Here is a 13168-nt window from a genome sequence, read left to right as displayed (position 1 = left end):
CGAAGGAGTGAATGAAGACGAGGATCAATTTAGTGATGATGAGTTTGATCTTTAGGGATGAACTTTTATTTTGATTGTTGACTTGTTGTTGAATACTGGGTAGTTTTCTGTTGTGTTTTGTTGTTTAGGCTACTTATATTGGGTACTTATATTTTATACATTGTTGCTCTGCTACGAGTGTGTATATATATATTTTCTTTTCTTTTTATATATAGTGCGTCTTATCAAAAAAAGCTCACGCCTTTTTTTGCGCCTTGTGCCTAGGCTCCAGAGGACCAATGCGCCTTAGTGCGCCTTGAGCCTTTAAAAACACTGAACTTGACACTTCATGTCTATTAGTGCATTACATTTAGCATCTTTATGTTAAATCTGCATATATTTGATATTCTCTTAATTAAAATAATATATCTTCAACGTATCCATATCCTAGTTTTTCAAAAATTGGCATATCATTTGTATCCTATTGAATTATCCTATATTTGTATTTGTGTTCATATTTCCTACATTTTTTGTTGGAAGAGGAAGAAAAAGGGAGCTGGTGGGCTTTTCCTTTAATAGCAACAACGGTGAGCGGCACAACAATGATGGAGAGGGGTTGAAGGAGGAGAGGAGAGAGAGAATTCAATAAAATTAAAATTAGTATTTTATTCAACTTATTTATATTAATTAATAATATTTTTATTCATAGTAATTACCACATGTAGATCCTGTTAATAAAGGGAGCAAAATCAAGCATTTTTCAAATGTAGGAGACTCGATTGTTCAATTTTCAAACTTAGACAACAATTCAAAACAAACCTCAAGGATCAAAAGTGTAATTTTCACTTTGATATCTTGTTCAAATTGGATTTATGACCCATTTTATTCCCGCAAAGACACCTTCCTCTCTCATTCGTGTTTCTCTCTAAGAAAAACATACCCCGCAAAAACAGTGTATATTGAAAGTAAAAAAAATCAAAAACATCCAGTAAACATTATTAATCCCATACCTCAGCACCAGAAGACTGATCAGATGAACCTAAATTCCCGCAAGCATAGCACTGGTGCTGTTTGTACTCGCAATTCTTGCAAATAAAGGTTTCAATTGCCTGCCAGCAAGCCCATAGATATTGAAGAAAATTAACAAAGGGAGTTTGCAAGCATAGAAAACATACATGAATATTATCATACATCTACTTCTTCTTTAGAGAGACCGAGCGAGAAACAATCACCATCCTCTTCAGTTGCATGAAAGGACCTCATGCACCTCCCATCACAGCTATAAGAAAATCAAAATAGCTTATTAGGCTTAGCTTGATGCTTCTACTTGGGAGAAAATTTCCAATGACTTCTGTAATTATTCATTAGATCATATTATTTTGAACTAGAAACACTTTTGTGTGTGATTTCCTGGTCGAGCTGTCATTTCTATGTCATTCTGAGAAGAAGGCTAAAGGGAAGGAAATTCCATCGAACTATGATTTTAAGAAACAAACAATTTTGCAAAGCCAGTAACCAACCTCGATAATTTAAAGTAGGGGAAAAAAACAATATGTGTATTGTGAAAAAAAGGCAGAAGGTATATTAAAAAATAACAGGAGAACAGGTATTGGCAGTTGAGATATGAAATATACTCTCTCCACAAGAAAAAAAAACCTTATCATTTAGTTAAAATCGGACACAAGATCCATAAAATGAATTATCAAATATCAATGGATCACTTTAAACAAAACAGAAAGGAATGCACTACAGAAAATGAATACTTCAACATTTCATCAAAAATAATGAAATATACAAAAAGGAAACCCTAAAACCAAAGAAGATACTGAAAACTATAGAGAGAGAATAGGTACAAAAAATTTAGAAAGAACACTCCAAGATGATGCTACAAAACTATGTACCACCATGTATTTTCTTGGCCTTTTCTCTAACAGGATGCCATCTAAATGAGAGAGAAGAGAACTTCCATGACTACTGGAATAACTGTGTGAATTTGAAAGATGATGATTCTATGTTTTTAACCACCTCAAAAATTCACAAAACATATATTTCAAAAGTTTTGTTTTTTTATAGGGATAGTTGCAAATTTAGCAATTAAATTCAAAATAATTAAGTATATAGCAACATTTTTAAAAAATTGCAAATATAGCAAAATGTGTCAAATTCTATCAATGATAGAATCTATCACTGATAGACCATGTTATAAAAATTGGTCTATCACCGATAAATCATACGAGTCTATCAGTGATACAAGTCTATCAGCGATAGTTTTGCTATATTTGCAATTTTTTTAAAATGTTGCTATATCCTTAATTACTATTCCTCAAATGGTCATCCATTACGATTACCCTTTTTTATATTTATGAGTGTCCAAGCTAACCTACGTGCACCTCAACTTATTTCACAAGGAAACCATATGGGCTCACAACCTTCTTTTGTCAAAATTTTGTAGGATTAGATATGGTAGGCAGCATACATGAGGGTTTGAACATATTCGTCATAGCACCTTTTAACTTTTTTCGCAGGTCCCAATAACCACGCCCAATGTTGTTTACAAGTATTTCAAAATATGAACCTAGAATCGATGTTCCAAAAAGCTATTGAGGCTCACACCTTGAGGCTCATCCTGAGGCAAAATTCTAAGTTTTAGCCTTGAGATTTACGACGACCATAAGAGGCTTACACCTCTCATAGAAGAAGCTAACAGCTTTGTAAAAATGCATCAAGGCTTAAAATCTATGTGCCTCATCTAGTGATAAAAAAAATAGTCATTTGCCTAGCTTCTTCAAAAATATCAAGGTTTAAGTTGTGTCAATATGAATTAGGATTACTTTTGTTGTTGTGACTTTAAAAACACTGAAGGCAAAATTTATACTATAAATCAATCCTATTACATATTAGTAGTTGTAGTAATGATAAAGATATCCTTTAGAATTTTTTGATCAAGTGAAAATTGCAGGGGTGAATTTTCTCTTAGCACTTTTACATGACAATCATGTTTAGCACTACTTGGCTATTTATACCAATTTAGGATTTTCAAGATGTTTTTATTCACTTTTTGAGGCTTACTCCTCGGCCTCTCCAAGAGGAAAAGCCTCAAGGCCACCTCCAGCATTTTAAAGCATTACCAAAATGTTCATCTGATAACAAGGAACAGAAACAAATACCATATAATGTTGCCACCATTATCACAAAATGCACAGACAGAATCAAAGACATCATCATCACTTTCCTCTTCAACAGCATCATCACTTTCCTCTTCAACAGCATCATCAACCATGTCTTCATCATCTGAATCATCAACTATAAAACTTGGCTGCATATTACGTTGAGCATCCTGAAAGAACAACTGTCCAAGCTGAAAATGAGAAAACAGGAGAGTCCTTGTAGGCATGCACTTGACAGCAAAAATGAATTACCTCATGACATGACATTCTCTTAACAGGCTTCTCTTCAAGGAATGCAAGTAAGAACTGTTCAGATTACAAACCATCAAGGTAAGAAGATCATCTAATTCAGTACAAAAGAATTCTATTAAAATATGGCTCAAGAAAAATTGACTCATGCCACTGTAGACTGCTTTATTATATTGAAAAGTTTTCATTGAGAACACTCTATTGTCAAAAGGTCTTTGAAACCAAAGCCCAAAGAGAAACACAGAACCTCACCAAGGACCAAACCGCACAAGGGTCTCCATTCGCACCTCGAAACACTCTACTGTACCTCTCCCACAACCAAACACACACCTACGAATCACAAAAAAACAGCCTCACTTTAAAAGACAAATGGAGGAGGAACTCCCCAATCATTGAACGAATATCCCTCTGGCGAGCAATCGCAATATCAAACTCCTAAAAGAAAAACAATTCACGCTGATCTCACAAACTGACACCCTCGGAGAATGTGGTCCATGTTTTCCTCCACCTTTCGACAAAGGATACAATAGAAAGGACCCATTAACGAAGGCATTTACAACATATAAGCAGCAGTGATGTGGGGGAAGGTTGGGGATCCAAAAGCCAAACCCTCCAAATGGAGTTTTCAAATAGGTCATCTATTTAGCAAAATCTGGTTCTTTAGCACAATGTTAATTGAAGATACCCAAAATTTAAAAGAATTCCTACTTAAAGGTTTTATTCATCTATCTCCTGCCCATTATAAGCTTAAATATTTCTTTCCAAACATAACTCCATACAAATTGCAAAATGAAGCACATCCGTAGATAATCTTCCCTATCCTTTGACTATAAGCCTAAAAGATTGGAAATCCAATGTTGACAACAAAGAGCAATCCTTCAATCATCTCTTACACCCCTTACTTTTGTGGCCCTGGTAGAACATTGTTTCTCCTTACACAGTTACAGCCAGTTGGATAACTTTTTTGTAACCTCCTTCAGCATCGGGCTTGCTTTCCTCCCCCCTCTTCTACAATATTATCATCTATGAAAGTGTTTCTAATTCAAACAAAATGACAAAGTATACCACTGAAATAACTATCATTTGAACAGTAACTATACTTTTTCCAAAATTATTCAAATTATAATAAATGCATGTTCCACATGCAAAATTTCCTTGTTACTATCTCTTGAATTAACAAGTGGCAAAGACTCGTATTCTGTAGAATTAATTCAATTCAATAGCCCAGCGACTAAGTTGTGCAAAACCAGATCTCTTCTTTGTTGACATTTTTCTAAGTACCTCAACTAGTTAAACATTGTACCCTCTACCACTATTTTCAAGATTTTAAGGTCATCTAAAGTCCCAAACGTAACAGAATCTTCATTAGAGTTTTTGGAGTCTTTGTACTCTTTTATGCCATGAAATCAACACTTGTGAGATGATATGAAACATATATCCTACTTGGCTACTGCACTCTGTGCTTGCAAGCTGACCGCAAGGAGATTAACCGTGTGTACTTTCACAATCATTACCCACAGAAAATCAGGGCCTTGCATTCCACCAACTGATCAGGACAGCTCCCTCTAAAATTGAGGACTTGGATCTCAGATTGTATGTGTTATGAAAGATGCAAAGCAGAAGAAGGATTGGCTTCGTGATGATGCCCGTTTATATCTTCAGATCAAGAATTCAATTGAGAGTGAGATAATTGGATTGGTTGATCACTGTGAGTCTGTTAAAGAACTTTTGGAATTTTTGGATTTTCTATACTCAGGTAAAGAGCAAGTGCATAGAATGTTTGAAGTTTGTATGCAATTTTTCGTGCGGAACAGAAAGCTGAGTCTGTCACCAGCTACTTTATGCGGCTTAAGAAGATCATTGCCGAGCTTGGCTTGTTGTTACCTTTAGTCCTGATGTAAAGTTCAACAAGTTCAACGAGAGAAGATGGCTGTTATGATTTTTCTGAATGGACTCTTACCTGAATTGGAATGGCAAAGACACAGATTCTCTCTGACTCCAAGATTCCATCATTAGATGATGCCTTCACTCGAGTCCTTCGCATTGAAAGCTCTCCGACTAGTGTGTCTATTCCCTCAACCCAGTAGTGCTCTCTTTAGCAAGAACAATAACCCTCGGGCACCTCAGAGGAATAGTACTGATCATCGAAAACCAGAGTCTGTAGAGATTGTTTGTAACTACTGTCGTAAGCCAGGCCATATGAAACGTGATTGTCGGAAATTGCTATATAAGAATAGTCAACGATCTCAACATGCTCAGATAGCCTCCACATGCGATATACCAGAGGCGTCAGTTACTATTTCTGCAGATGAGTTTGCTAAGTTTCAGAATTACCAAGAGTCATTACAAGCGTCATCTTCCTCTACTCGATTGCATCCACTGTTGCCCCAGGTAATATAAAGTGTCTTCTTACATCATCTACCAAATGGGTCATAGACTCTGGTGCCACAGCTCATATGACAGGTAATTCTCACCTATTTTCTAGACCGTTGTCCCCTGCCCCTTTCCCATCTGTTACATTGGCCGATGGCCCACATCTTCTGTTCTTGGCTCTGGCACTATTCACCTTACCCCATCCTTTTCTCTCTCTTCTGTGTTACATTTGCCTAACTTATCCTTTAATTTAATTTCTACTAGTCAACTTACTCATGACCTAAATTGTGTTGTCATGTTCTTTTCTGGTTATTGCTTGTTTCAGGATCGTGTGACGAAGAAGATTATTGGTAGAGGATATGAGTCAGGAGGCCTTTATCTCTTTGATCATCAAGTATCGCAAGCTGTGGCGTGTCCTGTCGTTCCCTCTCCTTTTGAAGTCCATTGTCGTTTAGGTCATCCATCTTTGTTGTGTTGAAGAAACTTTATCCAGAATTTAGGTCTTTGTCCTCTTTAAATTGTGATTCGTGTCAATTTGCGAAATTTCATCGTCTTAGTTCGAGTCCTCGAGTCGATAAACGAGCAATTGCTCCATTTGAGTTAGTTCATTCTGATATTTGGGGTCCGTGTCCAGTTGTATCTCAAACAGGCTTTCGTTATTTTGTTACTTTGTTTGACGATCATTCTCGTCAACTTGGTTATATTAATGAAAAATCGTTCTGAGTTATTATCTCATTTTTGTGCCTTTCATACTGAAATAAAAAACCAATTTAATGTCTCTATCAAAACTTTGCGTACTGATAATGCGGATTATGCGTGAATATTTTTTCTCATTCTCTTGGTTCTTACTTGTGTGAAAATGGCATTATTCATCAATCTTCCTGTGCTGACACTCCATCTCAAAATGGTGTTGCCAGAGCGAAAAAATAGGCATTTACTTGAAACTGCCAGTGCTTTATCGTTTCAAATGCATGTTTCAAAAAATCTTTTGGCTGATGCTGTTTCTACAGCTTGTTTTTTGATTAATAGAATGCCTTCCTCTGTTCTTAATGGTGAGATTCCCTATCGTGTTCTTTTCCTACAAGCATTTGTTTCCTATTGCTCCTAAGATATTTGTGTTGTGTCTGTTTTGTTCGTGACGTTCGTCCTCATCATACTAAGTTAGATCCCAAATCCTTGAAGTGTATCTTCTTGGGTTATTCACGTGTTCAAAAGGGTTATCGTTGTTATTGTCCTACCCTTAAAAGGTATCTGGTTTCGCCTGATGTTTGTCTTTTTTGAAGATACACCCTTTACTTCATCACCATCGAGTTTTGTGTCAGGGGGAGGATGACAATCTTTTATATATGAGGTTACCTCTCCCACACCATCCTTGTCTACTGATGCCGCTCCTTCCCGCCCGTTGATTTCTCAAGTCTACTCCCGACGACCTCCACCACAACCTTCAGACTCATGTCCTCCATCAATGCTTCCTTCATCATGTGATCCAGCGCCAAGTGATGATCTTCCCATTGCTCTTCGCAAAGGTAAACGCAAGTGTACTTACCCCGTTTCTTCCTTTATTTCCTATCACCAGTTATCTCCCTCCACATATGCGTTTATTACGTCTCTTGAATCCACATCTATTCCTAACTCTTTCATGAAGCTTTGTCTCATCCTGGCGGCAAAATGCAAATGATTGAGGAGATGACTGCTTTAGATGATAATGGTACTTGGATTTGGTATCTCGTCCTGCCAGGAAAGAAGGCCATTGGTTGTAAATGGGTGTTTGCTGTCAAGATGAATCCTGAGAACAGTGGCTCGCTTAAAGGCTCGCCTTGTTGCCAAAGGTTATGCTCAAATCTATGGCACTGATTATTCAGATACATTCTCTCCGGTTTGCCAAGTTAACTTCCATTCGCCTATTTCTTTCCATGGCTGCTACCAATAAATGGTCGTTGCATCAACTTGACATTAAGAATGCTTTTCTTCACGGCTGATCTTCAAGAGGAAGTTTATATGGAACAACCACCAGGTTTGTTGCTCAGGGGAGAGTGATAAAGTATGTCGCCTTCGAAAATCTCTGTATGGTTTGAAACAGAGTCCTCTCGTGCGTGGTTTGGTAATTTAGTCAAGCCCTTGTATGCTTTGGTATGAAGAAGAGTACATCTGATCATTCAGTTTTCTATCGCCGATCTGAGAAGGTATAGTTCTACTAGTTGTATATGTTGATGATATTGTTATACTGGAAATGATGCATTGGTATTTCGTCTCTCAAAACTTTCCTTCAGGGTCAGTTTTATACAAAAGATTTGGGCCAATTGAAATATTTTTTGGCATTGAAGTGATGAGAAGCAAGAAAGGTATTATTTGTCTCAACGAAAATATGTACTTGATTGTTGTCTGAAACAGAAAATTAGGCGCCAAACAAGTGGCACTCCAATGATGCCAAATCAGCAACTTGTTAAAGAAGGAGAATTATGTAAAGATCCTGAGAGATATAGGAGATTAGTTGAAAGTTGAACTACTTAACAGTGACTCGACCAGACATTGCATATTCTGTAAGTGTTGTAAGTCAATTCATGTCTTCCCTACAGTGGATCATTGGTTTGCAGTAGAGCAGATTTTGTGTTATCTAAAAGCTGCTCCTGGAACGTGGGATCCTATACAAAGATCATGGACATACGAGAGTTGAATGTTTTTCTGATGCTGATTGGGCGGGGTCTCGTGAGGATAGGAGATCGACTTCTGGATATTGTGTTTTTGTAGGTGGAAAATTAGTTTCATGGAAGAGTAAGAAACAAAATGTTGTTTCTCGTCGGTGCTGAGTCAGAATATAGAGCTATGGCACAATCTGTGTGTGAAATAGTATGGATTACCAAACTTATTAATCTGAGATAGGCTTTAGTATTACCGTGCCAGCTAAATTATGGTGTGATAATCAAGCTGCACTTCATATTGCATTAATCCAGTATTTCATGAAAGAACTAAACATATTGAGGTGATTGTCACTTCATTCGTGAGAAAATCAAGATGGGTTGGTGTCCACAGGATATGTGAAGACCGGAGAACAATTGGAGATATTCTAACTAAAGCTTTAAATGGAACAAGAATAAGCTATCTGTGCAACAAGCTGGGCATGATCGACATATTTGCTCCAGCTTGAGGGGAGTTGTTATGATTATATATATATAATATGTTTTATTGTAATTTTACATAGTCTCTAGGGTTTAGTTTATTCTCTTTATAAATATGTAACATTGCTTTGACTCAAGAGGAATAAGACATACGTTTCTGAATTCTAGATTACAGTATGGGAATATCTTTATAGAAAATGAAAAGCCTACGGGGATAAATATGGTTCCAGAAGTCCTGTAGGAAATTTCTGAAAAGAGGGTATAAAAAATATTTTGAGGATGGAAGTCAACATAACCTAGAACTGTGGAATGGTTGAGTCAAAAATTTTATTTATCTTGCACTAATTGAAACTCTATTGCCTGTGGGCGTGGCTTTGAGACTTAGGAATGTATCACGAACTCCTTCTCCCTCCCCCTGCCCTTTTGTTTCTTCTTCACATCCATATAAAAAATTTATTCAACAAAACAAATGAACATAATCTTTTCATTGTCTGCACAAGAATGAAAGAGAACCTGGGACTTGGCCAATATATCATCCCTTTTAACTGCTTCTCCGATTAATGACATGTGATCCACCAAATCATTCTGGGAAGGCCTCACTTCATACAAGCTGCAAAAATGAATGGCTTAAAAACAACAAATACAAAAGCATGAAAGTAAAAGATGAAATGAATTCATGTTACCTAAAGGTTTTAGCTAATAGATCCCACAAAGATTTGCTAGATGTATCTGGATTCCTCTTCAAAGCATGAAGGCAGTGCACTGTGATCAAGATGGTTCTAAATGGTATCCTCAAAGCTCTTTCTAGCTTCTGAAGTGTAATCCACACATTCTCTTTGGAAAGCACCGATATCTCTGGCTTTGAACCAGAAATATTAAATCTCCATGCGGTAACCTGTTTATAAACCTTTTGAAGTCCATTATCAACTGTACCATGGAGGAAAACAGGTTCTTGACTGCCCTCCAATCTCTCCCCTTCATCCATTTAATCGGCAAAATAGAGAATGAAATAGGTTCTTCCTTGTGATCCACAAAGTGATAATTTGAGACAGGTGGTACTGGTAAGGTCTCAGCCTCATCATCTGAAGACGCCATTACTCTATTGTAGTTCCAGTCCTGCTACTTAAAACTAAATTCAATGAGTGGAATAACAAAATAAAAAATGACTAAAAATCCGACCTACAATGAAAGAGAATAATTTGAGACAGGTGGTACTGGTAAGGTCTCAGCCTCATCATCTGAAGACGCCATTACTCTATTGTAGTTCCAGTCCTGCTACTTAACAACTAAATTCAATGAGTGGAATAACAAAATAAAAAATGACTAAAAATCCGACCTACAATGAAAGAGAATACTTCACTTTCCTTAAGACTAGAACAAACACCCGTTCTTGAAACAGGAATAGGATTGATCATAGTGACATATCCATACGAAGTACTCCCTAAAATGCAAATACAAAAAGGGTAATTGAGAGGGACGAAGAAGGTACCTGAATGGCCTTCGGTTGAGAGCCAATCCCTACAAGAAGCTATTCAAACTCGGGAAATGGCAATACCGAACAATTTCAACAATGTTAGCAGCGAAGATAGCAAAGGAAGAATGGGAACAGATTGTAAACAAGAATCGGATACCAAGCCCTACGGAAGAAAGTCAGGCAGAAGTTGGGGAGGTGAAAATTAGTTGCGACGGAACCGCGAAGAAGAGAGCAATATTCTTTGGGGAAAAAAGTTACCAAAAAATTGTGAAAACTGAAAGCCACATAATCGGTAAATTATAAAAAAGATACGAAGAGGATGTTTTGGAGGCAAGAGGGAGGGGATGTTCGGGGTAAGGGTAGAATAGAGATACTACGGGTCGTTTTGGACTAAAATTATGGCCCTTATTTGTAAACATTATTTCAATAAAAGCAGTACTCTAAACACTTAAGTAAAATAAACTAGAATAATCATCACGGTTGGGTTGGATTAAATTAGGAAAAAAAAATACTGATCTGGTTCACCAACCCTATTATGCATATAATATATATAATTGAATGTAAGAAGGGGTAGAATTCAAAAACAAAACTTTGTAACTCACGTTCTACTATTAAAATTACCATTTTATTCATCATTTTCTTCCCAACACTTGAAGTTGCATCATTTCTTTCATCTTTATTATTTCTTCTCTATTTGTGTTCTTTATGTACTCTTTGCTCTAAAAGACCATATTCAATTTTCTTTAACATCTCAAGTTATTGGTATTCAAAATTTTAGGGACATACATTAGACAGGTTGATATAATGACCCCTCATGGACACCCATTATGTCCATTTTTTCTAAGCTTTTCTCTTTGTTTATGTTGTCCTTTTTAAGCTTAAGGAAGTCTTTGTGCTAGGGTTGCTGCATATATCTTGATTTCTCTTTACCATTTGGGCTAAGAAGAGTCGATATTCAAAGGATTCATTCCTATGTGCGTGTGGCTGTTGTTCGTGTGAATGCTTGGCTAAAGATTAATTTGAAACCAATCTAATGACATTGCTTTAGGAGATCCTAAAGTTGGCTCTATCGAGAAGGGAGATCTCATCAACTTAGGGGGAGTCTAAGTTTATTCGTGAAGGGAGTTCACAAGTAAAGAGGAATGATTAATCAAGAATTTCTATTATTTAGGGGAGTTTGAGTAGTTATTCACTAATAGTAGCATACTTAAGGGGAGCCTAAGTATTAAAGAGAATGTTTCCCAAGTGTCCAGTGAATTAGTTCTACGATTGTCTTTGTGAGCGGAAGAGTGTTTATATAAGTACAACTTTATAATTGCTTGACTTATTGATTTCCGTGGATTAACTTTCCCGGACACAATTCTCGTGTGTTTTTTCGTTTACTTCTTGTTGTTTTGTTATTATCTCTCATCTTGGTTATTGTTTGACAATATATTTCGTAGTAAAGAACAGTCATTACAGTTTTTCATGTTTACAAGTTTATGTTTCTATTGTTGAGAAAAGTAAAACATGTGTAATTTTGTCTCATAATTTTTTCAATTAATTGTAAATAATTAACGTTAATGAAATATAAAATAAAGAAGTAAACACATTCTTTAAAGGAATCTAAAGAGTTGGAATGTAAAAGAATTTCTCATTTCGTATTCTCAAAAAGTTTAACAATTTTGTTTTAATAATAATCAGCTTATCTTTCCATTTAAAAAAAATATGAAAAGTTTAGTATTTCAAAACACAAAAGGAAAGAAAAGCACAGTCCAAAGCGAATTAAGGAGAATATTAGTAGACTACTTCGTCCATATAAAAATAAAATAAAAGTTCATGCCATTGTTATTTTTTCACAAGTTCCATGATTTCGTGGTTGGTTTTGAATTTTTTTGGACGAGTATTGAATTCCGACATATCTTCCTCATATTCTCACTTCTTCTTGTTTGCGATTTCTTCATCTCTTGTTCCATAATTTCTTCCTTGTACGTCATCTTTCATCTTCTTTATTTTTCTTCTTCTTTTTTACTAAATGACTGTGTTCCAAAATCTAAACAATCAGTCATCTATCTCATATAGATCACTATCACTATCTATCCTAAATAGATAAGTAATAGATTCAAACGGATCACTTACCAACATCTAAACGATTGTGTACCAATATCTAAACGATATTTTGGACTATATTATACAACGTTTAAATTAGAAGCTTTTTTTTTGTATGTTTGTGGTCAATTAATTCCGAGTATTTTTTTATTTTACGTTATGGACTTGTGGGCTCTTTCTTTTTTCAAAATTGTTCTATACGGTGTAAATAATTTTGCATTTTGTTCTACTTTTGGGGAAAAAAACCAACAAATTATCTTAAATTTATCTGACGTTGTTTTATACTTTAAAGACAAACTTAAATTATCCTTATTAATTTATTTTACATAAATGATAATTCAAAGAAAAAAACACCCATTATGTTTGTTATGGATTTTAATACTATAAAATAAGAATAAAGAAAATACGTCGTAACAATGAAACAACACAAAAGAGATAATAGAGAGGGAGAAAACATGGAAAGCAATTGAACTCAATTGTGGTATATCTAAGAAAGACATCACATACCTCTATTTATAAGACATGTCATGTCATGGTACAAATTACAATATGAATCTTAGTAGGATGAATGTTACAACATGGAATTGAATGAGAGTTATATGACAATTGATAACCTATGTAGGTTATGGATAGATGTACATTTACAATATATAACTATATTTGCAATACTCTCTTTTAGATTTCTATCTATAGTATATATAAAAGCTTGAATGAGAAGAAAA

General features: G+C 35.6%; 2 long non-coding RNA genes and 1 pseudogene across 2 annotated transcripts; 2 read left to right on the top strand and 1 right to left on the bottom strand.

Moving 5' to 3' along the window:
- The window catches only part of LOC116405149, a 63901-nt pseudogene extending 53745 nt beyond the window's left edge, over nt 1-10156 (bottom strand).
- Nucleotides 5763-6435, top strand: LOC116405154. Its single transcript, XR_004218291.1, has 2 exons — nt 5763-5858; nt 6094-6435. It is a non-coding gene; the product is annotated as an uncharacterized LOC116405154 (long non-coding RNA).
- LOC116405153 lies at nt 9864-10238 on the top strand. Its single transcript, XR_004218290.1, has 2 exons — nt 9864-9936; nt 10093-10238. It is a non-coding gene; the product is annotated as an uncharacterized LOC116405153 (long non-coding RNA).
- The last annotated feature ends 2930 nt before the right edge of the window (nt 10239-13168 follow it).

Source organism: Cucumis sativus, chromosome 7 (assembly GCF_000004075.3).
Source record: "Cucumis sativus cultivar 9930 chromosome 7, Cucumber_9930_V3, whole genome shotgun sequence".
NCBI lineage: Eukaryota > Viridiplantae > Streptophyta > Magnoliopsida > Cucurbitales > Cucurbitaceae > Cucumis > Cucumis sativus.
Note: the sequence above shows the minus strand (reverse complement) of the source record. Positions and strands in the feature narration are given on the sequence as shown.